Here is a 10,060-nt window from a genome sequence, read left to right on the forward strand (position 1 = left end):
TAAAGAATATCCTGTAGTTTCTTCAGCAGGAGTTATGAGCTCAAGCTCATAACAAACAGAAAGAGGGCTCTCATGAAAGCATGCACGGGCACACAGGAGGGCCCTTCTCACGGGCTTTAGCCCAAGAAGGAAATGGTGGGAGCTACATCCATACACACACACACTGAGCACATCTAAGATGAGGGGTGCACATGAACGCATTAAAACCCAAACTTTTGCTTCCACAACATTAGTAGTTTAAGGAATTACAAAACTATACATTTTAACTCCAAAGCATACTTATGTGTAATTGGATCCAAATGAAGAACGCTAATGAAGTTGTGGCTGAGCTAAGTGTTACAAAACAGACTCTTAAACTACTCCTTGTGTTTTCCGTTTATCTCCTTCCAGGAATTAGGAAAAACTATTTCTATTTCTATTCTGAACTCCTTTGATCTCTCTGATTTAGACAAAACTGCTCCCCCGCCACTTGCGTCTCCAGCCTTAGAGACACTCTTGATTGATCTTTGTGAACTCTGTTGGATGAGGCCCAAGGACAGCTGCACTTGCAGATTTGTGTGCCTGCAAGGAGGAAGAGCAACTCCAGTACCTTTCAGGGCCTTGATGTTCAGGGTTATTGCCATTGAAAAAAATAACCTTTTTACTATTCAGATTTCACTCTCAGCTCAGCAGCAGTGACATAGTCCCCAAGAGGATCACAACAGAGTACTAACATAGTAAACAGTTTGTTACTTCTCCTTCCCCCTCTTCAGATACCCAGACAAATGCATGCATGTACCTGGTGAACACTGTGCTATCATACTGGTCACCACAAGCACACAAATTACTTTAAACAAAGCTGCCTACTAAAGCAAGATTATAGACATCTTTATTGAATTTACTTCTTAATAATGCCTTTTCTGGGCTATTTGCCAACTAACAGTTCAGCAGTTATTATTCCATAACAGGTTTTCACATACCTCTTTGAAGTAAGGAGCTAAACAAGTAGGTGTTAACTGCACACAGGACAGACAGCTGCCTTGAAGATTTGTGGCTACTTACAGTATCTACTTCTTCAGAACTAACAAAATCTGTTCTACCATCCCAGAATTTAATTATCTCCCCATACACTGGGTTTCCACACCCCTACTCAAACACAGCTAGCACCACAGATTCTGAACCAAGACAGTAAACACTCCTTTTTATAACAGATCCCACAGACGAGATGTTAGAGTGCACCAGATGAAGAAAATGAGAAAGTGTTGGAGTCAAGAATAAGAGAAATCAGTAGGAAGAACACAGAAGTATTTAATTAGATTTGAGTTTTGATAACACTTCATTATTGTGAAGAAGCCATTATTAAGATATGTTTACCTTGGCAAAAACAAACTTTAAAGAAACCCGCCCTTCTGCTGCATCATTATTTCATATGGTTTCTATACATAACCATTATGTAACCATCCATTAACCAGATGAAGATTCAAGGTAGTTAAAAGCACAGAACATTTCTCAAAGCTGCTGCATAAAGACATTTTACTAAATTGTACATGTATGCCATCAACAATACATGTGCTCCTAAGGAAGCCTATGCCTTCCTATCATGTTGCAGTTGTCAGACAACACCAACATACGCTCCTTTCACCCCACAAAGCAGATAGGTGTTTAAACAAACAGGGAAGAAAACTAAATAGCTGTTAGAACTTTATGCAGTGTAGGTAATGGAGAGAAATACTGCAGCATGCTCCCTTCTCAAAGGGATGCACATTGCTTGTGCTTCTCAGTGGCCTTTTCGGGGTCTGGATGCCATCAGATGTAAAGATCATACTGTTATCACAGGTGGGAAATCGCTCTTTCCACAGCCAATACCTTTTCTTAGATGCACACTATCAGTTCTGTCTGTACTACACATGTAAAAGCAGTGAAACTCTGCTGGGGTAGGCTAACTGCGTTTTCCATTAAAAAAAAGAAAAAAGTTTAGTGGTCTTGTAGCCATGCAGCCCCCAAAGACAGTACCTTACTACCTGATGCCATTCAGAGAGAAAACTAATCCAGGAGAAAGCTGAAAGTGCAATTTCAGAAGAAATAACAAGACAGCAGCAGTAATTAGGACATAGCTAGAGAGCTTCAAGTGGTTTAATTCCCAGTTGCTGAGGTGAGGGATCTCAAAGCGGGATGCAGGGGAGAGTCAGCACAGGGCTGAGAGGGAACTTCTCTACAGACAAAGGAGTAGCAGCTTTCTCTTTTTCTCCTTACTCAGACTTCCAAGCTATTCAGCACAGCCCCACAGATTACTGGGAGAGGCTGAAGCAGCTGCAGCACAGGCAGAGGAACAGGTGAGCAGCAACAAGACATAAGGGAAGGGTGGGAGGGACAGGAGCAGAGGCAGGAGGAATCCCTAAGCTGCCACGGATAACACAGAGTAACCACAGCCTCCAGGCACAGCCGCTGTCCCAAAATGCCTGCACTCCAGTCAAGGCCAGCCACAGGAACTAGCGTGCCTCTTGCTTAGCATTCCTCGGAAAGTTGCCTTAACCAACTATGGAATAATCATTTCATGTACAACATGGAGAACTACAATTTTGACAGGCAGAAGCTAAGGGCAACGTCCTGCTCAGCTTGAGGTCAGAGGATGCTGAGAAGCCTAGAAGAGGGAGGCAGAAAGAAACACATAATACTTGAGGAATGAAAAGCTGCACTTTCTGGAGGAACAATAACAGGGACTCAAGAGATACAATCTCATAATTTCAGGCTATTTGCTCTCGCTCTAGCTAAACAGATCTTTAAATAACATTTGTGCATACATAAAGACCTTTGCTTCTCCATTTGTAGCTTTCCTCTCCTCCCCTCGCCCCTCCCCAACCTCCCATACTCTCTTCCTGAATCTCCCTTTCTATGTCTGTCCTCCCCCTTCACATGCTCCGGCTGGACAGAGGGCAGAAGTGCTCTGGAACAGCTGTATTTCCTCCTCATCTGCTCCTTCCCCTCACAGCAGAGGGGAAAGTACATGCCAGCTCAGCTGGCCTTGTGCTTTACAGCACTTGAAAGAGTGCACTGCCAGAGCAGCACGGCCATGCCTCCCACCGTCACTGAAGGCAAGGCTCCCAAGCTGAAGCTCTGAGAGGACCTTTTCTTTTTTACGTGGCCTCCTGGGTCTCTGCACCATCCTCCCAAATTGGGCTTGGAAGAGCTAGTGGACAGAAGAAACAGAGGGGAAGGTTGCCAGAATTAAAAAGGGTGTGAATGAGAAGCAAAACACATTGCCCATCCTCTGGAGGTCAAAACTGAGAGCAGCTGCTTATTACAGCCCTGTCTTTGAGAACGCACTTCAGGAGTAAAGGAGCGATTCAGAAGTACCTCATGGTGGGTTCCTGAATGCACACACCTCGGTGCCAGACACAAGTGCTGTTATCACCTTTGTTTTAGAGAGGCCGCTCAAACAGGCTACATGGTAGCTGAGGAACACCTACTCTCTGAGAAGGCACATAGCCTTGCACTCCAGAAGGTGCTCATTAGAAGACGAAACACAGCCATTAGAGCAGCAGAGGCAAACAGAGTGCAAGACAAGCTAAAACATGAACACTGGTTACTTGAGGTTCCTTATTTGATTCCTTCCAAAAAGCCCCCAAGAGCCAGCTCAGAGGGCAGAGACCTGCTTTGTTGACTCCACCATAAAGCCTAACTACACGGTCCACCTCAACATCCGCTGCAGATGAAAGCACTTGAGGGAGGCTGCAACACGAACACCTGGTGTGTGACCAAACAACGATGCCCTGCGTGGGTGCCACACGTGCAGGCGGCCGTGTGTGCCACGGCTCCAGCCTGAGCCACAGCCCCAGCGTGGCTCTCCCCACCCTGACCCGCCAGCCAGGATTTCACAGCCGTGGCTGTACAGCAGCAGAGATGGACAAGGATGCCACCAGGCACCTCCCCGGCAGCCCAGGCAGCAGCACGGTCCGAGCTGCCAAGGGGGCCGGGGGCTGCGCCCAGAGGCCAGCGCCAGCCGCCACCGCGGGCACGCGCCCAACCCGGGGGAAGCGGGAGTGCGAGGGGAAGCAGGGAGGGATCCCAGCCTGCCAGCACGGCTTCGGGAGGCAGGAGGAACGCGTCCAGCCCAAGACAGAGCAGTCTGGAAGAAAAGAGAGAAAGAGCAGACAGGCACGGGGCGAGACTCGTCTCCCGACCCTTGTACCGGCGGGCCGGGGGTGCCGAGCCGCCCCAGCGCGGCGGCCGCTGGAGCCCTGCCCGCCCCAGACACCCCCGCCCCGCCGGGAGCCCCGCGCGGCTCCCGCAGCCCCCTTACCGCGCTCCGTGCGGGCGAGGCGGCGGGAGGGCACGGCGGGTCCCGCCGGCGCTGCAGCCGCTGCGGCGGCCGGGACATGTTGGGCCGGGCGGCTATTTATAGCGGCAGGAAGCGGCGCGGCGCGGCTCTGGGGCGCCGCTCCCCCGCCGCCCGCGCCGCCGCACATGCCCCGGTCCCGCACAGCGCGGCCGGGCCGGGCCGGGCCACCCCCGCTGCGCCCCTTGGCCCGGCCGGCGGAGCGGGCTCCCCGCGGGGTGGTCCTTCCCAGGTGGCGCGGGGTGCCGGTGATGGCCGTGCCCGGTGCCCTGTGGGAGTTCACACCAGTCAGAGTTACAGAGAGACCTCTCACAGGGAGATGGGTTCGGGTCCCCAGGTGCCAGCGGCCTGAACTGTGTCTTCGGTGGTTCTGCCGAGGACACGTCCCGTTCAAAGCCTCCCCGGTTCCCCGGCCGTGCCCTCACCGCAGGGGCAGCTCTGCTGCCCGTGCCGCCCACCCTGCCGGCGCTCGGCACAGCCCCCGCTCCTCTCGGCCCTGCTCCCGGGGCTCCCTTTGCCCACAGAGTGCTCAACACGCTTTGTTCTCCCTACCTGCCTCGATGGCCTTGATGGCAGCCAGCGGGGAAGGGGTAGTGGCGCCTGGGGAATAGCAAGGCACCAGGCTGAGACCCACGGTAGAGTAGAAACGTAATTAAACAGTGGGAAAAAGATGCTTGCTTTTTCCCTGTTAAGGTTTGCAGTATACTGAAATGTGGGAAGGTCAATTACCCATCTCTGCAGGATGCCCCAGAAGGTATTTGTGTTTCATTCCTCAATTAACTCATGCAGAGATCGCTTTGCCAGGCAAGCTGTAGATTCTGTTCCCTTTTCCGTCTCAGCTTGACTAAGTTTTCTAGAAACAAAATTTATGTTAATGTTTTTATGTCCAGCACTGAGGTTTTGGATGGAAAAATGCCCAAGTATATGTAATGGAGTAGCTTGTGCAGATAGCAGCAAAGTTTGAAGTGCAAGAACTGTGTCCCAAGTGTCTGTTTGAGCCAACATTGATCTCACATGCTTTTGTCTCCATAGGATTTCACATTTTGAAGGTGTTCAGATGGTTTCTGTTTACTCTATGTGTAGACATGGTCCAGCCCAGCAGCTATATAACACTGTTATCTAAGATAAAAAATGTTAGTGACAGGTGTCCTGAAGAACTGAAATATGCTCTTGATTCACTTGTAGCAGCTTGTCCCAGCAAGGTCAAAGACTGAGTAACCTGTCTGCTAAGTTAACCTGCTGCAACTTACTTTCATGTTTTCCTCAGGAGATGAGCTGTTGCCTGAAGGCACAAGCATTATGGCGAGACATGCTGTCATAAGAGCAATGGCATTACTGTGTCTTCAGTGGAAGGCTGGAAACCTTGCCAGGCTTTCATGTAGGTAATTTCTTTATTTCTGTGTGTGCTTGGAGCATTACAAGAAAAGACAAAAACTGGTACAATTTTTTATGTGTACCCTTTTCTGACCCGTACACACAATGTAGATTAGCTTGCAAGTAAAAATTTCAGTGATCACAAATAGTAAAACTGCAGGTACTCTGTGTTTACTGTCTTTACAGTCCCAAAGCTCTCTAAAGAGGGTCACAAATCCACATGAGGTTCCTCAGCATAGCAAACTGCATTTGGGTCATTGGTTAGCTGAAAAGTCACATAGAGGCAAACAGCTTCCTCTTGTCTACCTGCTGGGGAAATACCATGTAATGTGTTTAATTCAGGCTCCACATGGGATAAATAGCAAACACTGATACAGATCTTCTCAGCTTTTAGAAGTTGGGAAGATGTGCTGCAATGAGAGATCTGTGCTGGGATGACAGGAAATGGTGACAACCCTTGCTAGGAAAGAATTGTCCCTTTATGGGGAATCCACTGAGTGATCCATCATCACTGTGATGCAGTAGCCTACAAACTCCTTTGGACTTCTGCCTGCTGGTCAGGCTGGCCTGTTGCATGGTAACAAGTGAAATTGTCCTGTCCTTGCTGTAGATAACCCACCTGCAGCCAGCAGGACTCACCATGGCTCTCACAGTGAGCATGGGAATGCTTGCCTGCAGGTTGGCTCTTTTCCATAGCTGTGTCAGTCTCTTAGACTTTATCAGGGACTGAAGTATGGTCATTTTAGAGAATCTTTTGCAAAGCAGTGCACGATTGCCTTTTCTGTATTTGGGATTTGAATTCTAGAAAGAGACAAGTACTCTAGAGCTTTGTTAGAAGTCAGTATCTGTGCAACCTTCAGGTGACAGAAGCTTAGGAGACTGTGTATCAGTTCCACAATTTTTAAGAAAAGAAAGAGAGAGGTAATTTATAGCCAGCAGCATGCCTAGGGGCCTGGAGGCTGTGCTAGAATTTATCTAGCACTAGTAAACATATGAAAATGTGAGGTCTCGTGACTGGAGCCAAGGACAGCAACCTTCTAGAAGTGCCCAAAGTCAAAAACATTTCTGATGTGCTAAACTATCAGTGACTTTAAAGGTGATATCTTGCCTATCACCATAGCAGAGAACAAACCTTTCAGGGAGGTAACGTACTCCTTTTCTCCACCAGCAGCACAGTGTTTATGCACTTATGTGGGTCCTGTGTTACACATTCTCTATTGCCCTGCTGTCCCTACCCGTTGTGGCTTGCCTCAGCTGTGGAAACAGGAACTGCTGAGTCAGCATGCTGATGAAACACACTACTTTCACACTTCTCTGGGGAGACTGCCACAGCAAGGAGGTTGGCAGCAACTTATATCCTGGAGGAAAAAAAAGAGTACTTAAACTGTCTTGCTATTGCCTGAAACAATCATTTGATTTTTAAAAAAACTCTCAAACTGAAGGAGTCTGTGGGACCCAAGCACTGGTGGCAGATGAATGATCACACCTGGCATACAAAAGCTCATAGTCAAGTGCTCGGAGTTCAGTGAGTGTCATTTTTCTGTTCTCTCTCTTGATCAGCTCAACTACATTTTACAAAGCTGAGATCCAGCTGGCTGAAGAGACAGAATAAGGACATCGAGTTCAGCTCAGCTGTCTGGTGAGGATGGAGAGCAGCAGCCTGTTCTGATTACAGACTCATACAGAGGTGAAACCGCTCCCTTGGAGCTGGTATAAGATAAGGGACTGAAAATTCAAATAACCTTCTCAGAAGAGTCAGGTCTCCTGAAGAGCACAAGTGCCAAAGAGGAAAGAGATTTGGGAGTGACTGCATCTCTGAGAGCAACATATCCATGGCACAGTACAGAGTAGCTAAGGTCAACTATATGGATGGGAAAGGGAAAGTTAACTGCCAAATGGTTTGAAAACTGGAAAGAGAATCAAACTGAAAAAGATGGAGACATTCCAGGAAACTATTCTACTAAGAACATAAATATGGTGTTATCAACAAGGTCAAAGTGAATAAAAGCAGCTTTAGTAGCAAGAAGATGGCAGTTAACTGCTCCAGGTACTATCACTATAAAAGCAACACCTTCCCACCCCGATGCCCCTGGTCTGCATTCATTTAAATGAGGTCTGCTTACTTCAGCACCATGATGTTTTCATGTAGTTATTTTTTATACTTTTTAGAGAAATTTAACAATGAGTGTGTGACGCCTGTTTCTTGCTTTGCTTATCATGAGATTTGTTAGTGAAACTCCAGGCTGAAATATGCCTGTTTTAGGCAACGAGGCAGCAGAGATGCATGCGTGTGCTGCAAAGTGTTATCCAGGGTCGTCTCCCTGGGGCTGCTGATTCAACTCACGTAGGAGAGAGGAGTGTTTAGTGTTAAGGTTGCAAGGGGGGGCTACAGAGCTGTAAATGAGAACTCATTAGACTATACATGCTTACACGTGTGCAGCGGATTTTCTGTGACTGTGACGGAACATCTACAACCTCCAAAGCTACTATCTTAGCAGGGGCTGACATTGAAAGGAGAGTAGCAGTTGAGAAGAGGTAGTCTGCAGGTAGGTAAGGGTATTCTGTCAGTGCATGGATACTAGCAACAGGGGATCTTAGTGGTATACAAGTGGTGTGCTAGAAAAATGTATCATAAAGGTGATCTAGGAAGAGAAAATAGAGGCTAGTACAGTCCAAGTATTCAAAGCAAAGCAAAAAAAAAAAAAAAAAAAAGAAACCAAATATGTGCTTATTTGATGCTTGGAGAACTCTGGAGAGTCAGAGTACCAGAGTACAATGCCCGGAATCCGCAACCTAAGAAGGGAAGTTGTTAGCATTTATTTTTGCTTGCTGTCACATCTTTTGAGACACAGCTAGTTCATCAGTTGTCAAAGTGACAGAAAGGCAGAAGATTTGCTGTGCCTATAAAAAAGGTCAAACCATCACAAATGAAAATTTTTGAATAAATAGTTTCAAACCTTTTTCTGAGGAAGTGGAAGGAAAGCACTGGTACCTAGCTGTGTATAAGGAGATCTGGAGAAGCAGGCAGGCACACACGTGCACACATCCACTCTGGCACACAAATAGGGGGAATTTGGAGGCCAAGACTCAGCTCTGCCTTGGGGAAACAACAAAGATACTGTGGATGCTCACCATGAATCTTGTTACTTGATGTTTATTTTTAATGCTAAGATTCAATCACATGCTGCTCTAAGAGGATTGTTCTGTCAATTTCAGTGCCGATTGGCACTGAGAGGCTCTCAAATTAAACTCCAGGCACCATTAGGGTGCAGCTTAGCTCATCGTGAGCTGGGAGCTGCTGACTCCCCCCAGGGGCTGGGAGCTGGGAACTCCCACCGGAGATAAACCCAGCTGCAGTCTGTCAGCAGAGGTGGCTCCCACCAATACATCTTTGGCCTTTGCTTACAGGGTTAATGATCATCCAGGGAGGCAAAGATTACCATCCTTTAAACCGTAAGAGTGGAGCAGAGTGCTACAAGTGATCTATTACCCCAGACAAACTGTTTGCTTAGGACTGCAGCTCACCAAAACATTGTCCAGCAAACACTACGCAATGCTGGGAGTGTTGCTCAAGTGCCTCATTTTCCCTCTAGTGCTTCAAATGCCTGTCCTCTGCAGGCATAACAAGTTTTAACTTAATACGAACTATTTTACTAAACTCACAGCAAATTGTTTACAGCTGTTAGCAAAGTAGTGCTGTTGGCTTGGACAACGAGCTGGAAAAGATGAGTAACTTGTCGCAGTTGCCCCACCTATCCTTATTTATTTTTGAGAAGAGGAGGCAGCGCTGCTGGTATTGCCACACGGCATTATTTGAACGCAGAGAGGCTTCTTGCTTGCGCCGAATGTGGAGTAAACAAAGTCCGGCGGCGCTGGGCGGAGGCAGCACTGCTTCGCTTTAGCCACCAGAGCGAGCTGCTGCTCAACTTTTGAGCAAAGCTGGGGCAGCTCCCGGCGCTGCTCACGGGAGGAGCGCTGCTGCCGCCGGGTCTCGCACAGGCGCGGCTGAGACCCGCGCCTTCCCCGGCAGCGAGCCAAGTGCCGCCGCGGCTGACTGCAGCGCTCACCGTCTCTTGAGCAGGGCAGGGGACAGCTTTCGGAAACTCAGAGAATCGTGTTTAAACAAACACCTTCAATGTCGAAGGTGCCCCCAGCATTAGACATCATTCCAAATGCAGAGTGGAAACCAACCTTCCAAGAGCAGAGTAGGCTGAATATGGAGATTACTGTAGAAGCAGGTTGGATCCTTCCCACAGTAAAGAACAAGTAAATCTCTCCTCTTTGCTGCAACAAGAGCTTCTACGGGTAGAGTCATGAATGACAGTCAGTTCAGATTTGTGCATGAAAATCAAGTGCTTAAGCATGGAGTTT

The 10,060-nt window shown here is 48.0% G+C and overlaps 2 long non-coding RNA genes across 2 annotated transcripts; both read left to right on the plus strand.

Moving 5' to 3' along the window:
• The first annotated feature begins 1,591 nt into the window (after nt 1-1,591).
• Nucleotides 1,592-3,013, plus strand: LOC137477175 (uncharacterized). Its single transcript, XR_011000855.1, has 2 exons — nt 1,592-1,815; nt 2,237-3,013. It is a non-coding gene; the product is annotated as an uncharacterized lncRNA (long non-coding RNA).
• A 2,748-nt stretch (nt 3,014-5,761) lies between these two features.
• LOC137477174 (uncharacterized) lies at nt 5,762-7,872 on the plus strand. Its single transcript, XR_011000854.1, has 2 exons — nt 5,762-6,367; nt 7,250-7,872. It is a non-coding gene; the product is annotated as an uncharacterized lncRNA (long non-coding RNA).
• The last annotated feature ends 2,188 nt before the right edge of the window (nt 7,873-10,060 follow it).

The sequence above is a fragment of the Anomalospiza imberbis genome, chromosome 7 (assembly GCF_031753505.1).
Source record: "Anomalospiza imberbis isolate Cuckoo-Finch-1a 21T00152 chromosome 7, ASM3175350v1, whole genome shotgun sequence".
Lineage (NCBI taxonomy): Eukaryota > Metazoa > Chordata > Aves > Passeriformes > Viduidae > Anomalospiza > Anomalospiza imberbis.